Source organism: Myxine glutinosa, chromosome 11 (genome assembly GCF_964187855.1).
Source record: "Myxine glutinosa chromosome 11, kmMyxGlut1.1, whole genome shotgun sequence".
NCBI lineage: Eukaryota > Metazoa > Chordata > Myxini > Myxiniformes > Myxinidae > Myxine > Myxine glutinosa.
The window spans coordinates 75,225,747-75,232,948 of NC_136271.1; positions in this window are offsets into that span (position 1 = coordinate 75,225,747).

The following is a 7,202-nucleotide window of genomic DNA, read 5'->3' on the forward strand; positions in this document are numbered from 1 at the left end:
TAACTGCAGTAATAAATGGGAGGAGGGTGTCCAAACACTCAATAAACAAATCGGTGGGAAGGGGTCAAGTTCACATGTTTTTGTGTTTGACTTAAGGATTGTACATTTGACAATTTCCTCAGTAACAGGAGTAAACGAACTAAGAGGTCGTCCGTGAAAGCAGTGTTCAGCATCATTGAAGGAAAGGAGTGACTGCTTGTCAAGATTGTTTCTTATTGACTGAATTTTATTGTGAAAGAAACGCAGGAAGCGTTGGGGTAGTTCGTTTTGAGGAAACACAGTGGGAAGAACGGATTTATTTTTGGTGGCAAACAGGCGGTTGGTAATGCTGAACAGTTGCTTGCATGAGGAGCTCCTAGTAATCCGATCAGAAATATATGACGTTTTTGCTTTCAGAATGATTTTTATGACGAGTCTTTTAGCTATGTTATGCAACTGTTTATGGACTGTGAGGCCAGTCTTCAGCCACTGTCTCTCGGCACGTCGTCGTTCCTTTTTGGCAGCCCTGACTTCGTCGCTGACTGCGCTGAACCACGGAGTACTCCTGCGTCTGGGAACGGTGCGCTGTGCCGCTGGAGCATGACAGTCCAACGCTGTGCGGAGGCAACAGTCGAGGTCTTCTGCAGTGACATAGGAACGGCCAGAGAGATGGGTGTGAAGGTCCTCTTTAAAGGCGGAACGGTCGATGGCACGAATGTTGCGGGCAGTGATGAAGGTGGGCTGAAGACGAGGAACAGCAATACTCAGGTGGCTAGTGACACAGAAGTGGTCCGAGGTGATAGCACAGGTCACTGATGTGGACTGCACCAACTGATCATCGCATCTGTGCACTAACCAATCCAGGATGTGTCCTTTAACGTGTGTAGGTTGGGAGACAGACTGAGACAGACTAAAAGTGGAAAGGAGGTCAATGATCTTTGAAGTGAGAGGATGTTGTGGTTGGTCGTAGTGGACGTTGAAATCTCCAAGAATCAGGACGAAACCAGGAAGAGTATTGCAGTGGTCGAGCAGATTAGGAAGCTGGGTCACGAACATAGAGTCAGTAAGGTTGTTTTTCCGGTTAGGTGGAGGTCGGTAGAAGCAGAAGAAATGAAGAGTGTTTTCTGACAGAGTGAAGGTGATATGGGCTAGCTCGTAGGATGAATGGTCGAATGAAAAAGTCGTGGTGAAGGAGACAACATCATTGCGTGCCCCGGTCCTTTCCATTATCGCATGCCCGACAACTTGGATGACTAATCTCAACACACTCACATACCTGGCACCCTCGTTGTTTGAAAACTGCCCACTTTGTATTTGTTGCGTTTATTTGCCAGCATATTACGTTATGTTACGTCCCTGAGAACGTTCATTTTGTGGATATCTGACTTATCGTGTTTTTGTTTTATTCACAAAAGTTAATAATGCTTATTGGAGTTAACTTTAGCTACACTTGTCCAAGCAGATTGTTTTTATTATCTCTGAATGTGCTATAATTGGAAAATTATAGCGATTTCTTAATTTTAACAAATTTATGGCGGCCATCTTGGATTATGGTGACTGCATATGCATAAAAAATTGGAAACAGCTGTTTTTGTGTTCACTGTGAAAATAGGAAGTAAAAAAGTACAAGTTTCTAGATTCTATATGAAAAATTGACCAAATTACACAATAACATACACTAATATTCATAAGCTTGTAAAAATCATTCTTTGTTTCCGTCCTCCTTTGTGTGTTAAAATCAATGTACTTTTTTAGCCAATGGCTCTGATTGAACTTTAGAATTTTATGTATCTTCTCAACACGACGACCAACTGAAAGATACTGTCTCAAGTTCCTCTGGTGAAGAACATAATTTTTCTTATCATAAACTGTAGTAAGAAGTTTCTCTGTTGATTTAGAGTTAAATGACTTGATAATCACTCAACCACTCTTGCTCAGGTGTTCCCTTCTCACATGCGTATGGAAGGTCTTTATGTAATTTATGAACTTCCTCTGGATATTTCAAATCAACTTCAAAATAATAACCAACTTTTTCTTCATCTAATTCAGCTTGTGTAGATATACATAGATTCTCAAAGACTTTGTTGAAATTCTTTTCTTTTACCCATTTTAATCCACCATATGGAAGAGCCTGAGACATTGCCCAACCATACAAGTTATTCGCGTCATAATACATCAAGTAGGAGCTCTCTACAGATGAATCATAATTTGGAGTGTACTTGTTATTAGCTTTAGCATATCGGCTAGAACATACTTGTGATATTCCTCCTCTCTTTGCCTTTTCAATCATCAACAACATGTCAATGTCAGTTATCAAATCCAACTCTTGTTTTGTCATCTTTAGCATGGCACTCCAAGCTAGTCCTGGAGCGGTGTAGTAGTGTGCTGGGTCAAGTCCATATTAAGCATGAGAAATTTTTCTAAATGCTTCAAATACATCAGCAAGAAGAAGAACATCAGTCATTAGGTACAAATCGTGATATTCACCCATGTTCTTTATGTTGTGTTGTTTCCATACATTTTTAGCATGTTTGTAGTCATCATCTGATACGTGTTTGTTGTTCAGTTTGTTAAAGAAAGACTTTTTAGTTGGAAGTTTTGTTTCATCAAATCTAGCAAATGAATCCATATAATCATACGGATAAATTCCTTTTTGTGTAAGTAGACTAACATCTTCAAAATAATCAGAAAGACATGGAAAATTATACATTTTTAAAACCAGTTTAGCAAGAGGAGAATTCATGAATTTGTAAGTGTCTAGAAATCTAATCTGTGTAAATGGATTTGTGAAAATTGTTTTTGTGAATGAAATGTATTTCTGATCTGTGTTTGGAATTGCTGAGATACTTCCAGAAGTCTTTGAGAGTTCCTTAATAAATAGATGCGTATCATAATGAGCGTTGTTATGAAGGAAGACAGGAATGAAAGAGGGGAGTTTATAATTAATATTACAACTTTGATGAGCCGGATCTCTATATTTACCAGTGAGATGACAATGATCTCTAACCTTTAGACCTTCACCAATTTTTTCCTCACAAATATGACAAACATTGTTTTTTCTAAATTCCCTTTTCACTTCACTCGTCAAGGACATTGGTTTATTGGTTTCTCTCATTATCTTGGTTAATCGAACACAGTCTTTTTCTAGTCGTTTCACAAACTCCTCTGGGGTATTTGAGCCTCTATACTCCTCTAAATTGTTATATTTATCACCAACGGATGATTTGATATAATAACAAAAACCGCAAGGAGTATGTTTTTGATATTTATTTGTGTATGATTCTTTTGGATCTGGAGAAGCAGTATCTATTTTTTCGAGAATACTTTCGAAATCAGCATATATTACAAACGGATGTTTGATCGTTTTCTTTTCATCTTTGAATGTGATCTTTGAGCCTTCTTTAGGCATATTGATTACCGTTGATTTATGATCACCACAATAATTTGAATGTTTATCTAATCTTTCTTGTGAATTGAAGAAGTTAAGACAACGCAAACAAATATATATTTTATTTGTGCTTTTACATACTTGTGGTTTTATTAATTTAGCAATATCTTTGATGTATGTATAATGTGAATTTTCCTCTGAATTAAAATATAGAAGATTAATATGAGTTTGTTTACAATTGTCAGAAAGCTTTAAAATCTGAATGTTGTTTGTTTCTGTTAGACCATAAACATTAACTGATAAATTATTAATCTTTTCAAATTTAGGAATACCATTTAAAGCCATAGGAAACTTTAGATCTTTCGTATTTAATGTATTCTCATATTTTTTATAATGAGATACTCTTTCAACATGACTATCTTGTGGATGTAGATGTGCTAGAATAGACCAGAGAAAACATTTATTGTCTTTATTTTTGATATTGATAACTGCTTTTCTATTTTTGATAACACTAGGTAAATCAATGTAAGAAGAAGCTTTTAGACACTTAGAGGATCTGATTTAAGAATATGAATGTCTATGTAAATAATTTTTCCAATATTGAATCCACTTCCTACGATTGAATTATCCACATCTTGCTCTTGTTTAATAAGTTCATCATAGACTCCTGATGTTTTAAAATCTTGATATGAAGATATAAAGTGTGGCTCAGTTCTCATGTATGGTGTATCTATAACTCCTTCGTCCTTTGTCATTTCTAATTTTACTCCCATATAAAATTTAAGTGGTTTCATTTCTTTTAGTGTTTTTTCAATCAACGTTTGAACAGCAGGTTTAACTATTTCTACAGCATCAACTATAGAATCTGGTTCAGGAGGTTTGAAGTTAAAGACTTATTTTAATATGCCTTTTGAATGCGCCATCAGAGTTTTTAGTTGTGATAAAATTTGATAAATGTTTGTTTGTTTTAAGATGGGCTTTGAACCCCTTCTTTAGGATATCTCTATTACAGAGACTACAATGTTTTTTGTTCTTAGGAAGTGGTGATAATTGATTTAGAATGTTGTAAGTGTGTTTAACTGTGAGTATGTGTTTTCTATAATGTTTTACCTCCTTTTCGCAAGTATCACAATAGACCATATTTATAGGGTAAGAAAACAGAGTGTTTTATATATATCACTGTGCTTAAACTAAAACATCTTTTCGAGCTTTTTTGCCTCGTTTTATATATATAACTTTACTTAAACTAAAACACCTTTACATCTCCCAATCCATATCAGAACCAGGGTCATATTCAGAATCAATCTCACAATCAGAGACATCTGAGTCATCAATAAAACTACTATCATAACTATCATATTGACTCTCTGAATCAAAACTATCTACTGAACCTAGGCTCTCCGTATCACAGGAGCAGAGGCTCTCTGTATCACAGATGCTCTCAGTATATGAGGAAACTTCTGATCAGGAACTACCACTCATTTAATTAGCAGAAAAAATATTCCCATCAATATCTATATACTTTCTTTCATTAACGGATTCAATCTCGACATTTTTAATATCAAAAGTTATCTTTAAATAATCTCTAACTATCATAGAACGAAATGACATTTCACCAGAAATATTAACATCATTCATTTTACTTAGATCTACACTTTTTGGATTATTAAAGTAAATACAAATTTCTCCACGAGTATTGTTGATGGTCTTATCATTCTTTTTCAAAGTATCGCGATCAATCACTTTTTCAAGCTTTGAATAAATTGCCAGGAGTAGAGGAGAAACTTTTGTTAGATTTACTTTAATGGATGTCTTTCCAGGTATAGTTAGAGCTCTTCCTTTAAATGAAATAGAGGGGCTCATGTTATTTTCCATAACTGGTTTTACCCAAAAATTTCCATATTTATCTTTGTTCAATTTAACATCTTTGACATATTTTTCTATATCTTCCACCGAAGTAGAGATTGATTGAAATTTGTCTTTTGTGCTTTGAAACATTGTATTTATTAGCTAAAAAAAACTTGCGTTTAGTTTAAGTAAAAAATTTCTGTTTAAATATGATAGAAGGAGATTTCGAATTTCCAGACTCTCCATATGATAATTTAGAAATCTGCCGCTGTTGTGATAGAATAGGGCTTAATAATGAGGGTTCATATAAACAATTTATTTTCTGTGATTTAATTTTAATTAATGATAATAAAAAATATATAAAAATATATAACTCTTTTAAATTAGAACCAAAAATGAATTACTTTACAAGATTAATAAGAGAGATGAATGTTAAGTATTGTCATGATAATACACCATTTCTTTCAAGGGAAGAGACTATTTGTATTGAGGAAATGTATAAGGGTTTAATGATATTTATTATTCAAAATAATTTTAATGGAAATGTTAACACAAGATACTATATAGATAAAATAATGAATTATTTTGAAATTAAACCTGACCTCAGGATAAAATATAGAGTTTCTAAAATAACTCAAAAAAAGTTAGATGACTTGTTTTCCAAATATATAAATGAATGATTTTTTACCCGTTTGGGAAAATAAGATAAAATTTAATAACCATAAAAATATTCCAAATTCATTGAGTTGTCTAATAGTTGGTTCAAGCGGATGTGGAAAAACCTGTTTGCTTTTAAAGATGCTCTTTAGTCCTAATTTTTTAGATTATGATAATTTAATAATTTTTACGAAGTCAAGTTTTCAACCCGAGTATCAACTACTCTCACAGGGTTTTAATGCGGGTCTTAAAAAGGAAGACATTATCGGTTTATTTAAACTTCAAAACAATCTAAATGATTATAATATTGAAGATATAATACAATAATTTCGTGATACACAGAAATAAAAATCGAAACCAAAACCCATAACTTGTATTCTCAGTGATAATCCGGATGATATACCTTCACCCCAAGATTTAGATAAATCAAAAAAGAACCTCGTTATCTTTGATGATTGTGTTAATGAGAGAAACCAAACAGTAATGGATAGCTACTATACAAGAGGGAGACATTCTTCTTGTAATTGTATTTATCTTAGTCAGTCATATTTTCAACTCCCTCGATGCTCAATAAGAAACAATGCCAATACTTTTATTTTATTTAAGTTAAATTCAATAGATGTAAATAATTTTTGGAGAGATAATTGCTCTACGTTATGTAGTAAAAAAGAATTTGAAAATTATATGAAACACACGATTGGAAAATATAAATATATTGTTGTGAAACAAGATGAGATACTAACTGATATTTTACACACATAAATGACAACTATTATTAATCTTGTGGGTAAATCTGCTTCAGGAAAGAACTTTCATAAATCTAAACTCTTGAATAGTAAAAATGAAAATAATGTAAGTTTTTTTTTATTTTAAACACCCTATGATTCGTTTTGTAGGTACTACAACCAGAGCAATGTGACCAGGAGAAGTAGAAGGGAAAGATTATTACTACATTTCAATGGAGGAACATATGCGATTGAGGAACAAAGGTCAAATATTTGAGGAGGTCTCTCTTGGTTCTACAAAATATTCACATTGTAAGAGTGAGCTAAATAAAGTAAAATCTAACGGTCTTGGGATTTTAGACATTAATCCTGAAGGAATGAGACAAATTATTAAACATTTGCGTGGTGATGGAGTTAAGATTTTATCATTCAGTTTTGATATCGATGAGGAGACTCAACGCAAACATATGAAAAGCAGAGATACAAGTATTAGTGAAGAAGAAATAACAACTCGTATTAATACCAATAAAGAATTTGATGAAATATTTAAAGAAAAGGATTTATTTCAACACATTTACTATAATGACGAAGAAAAGGCAAATTTT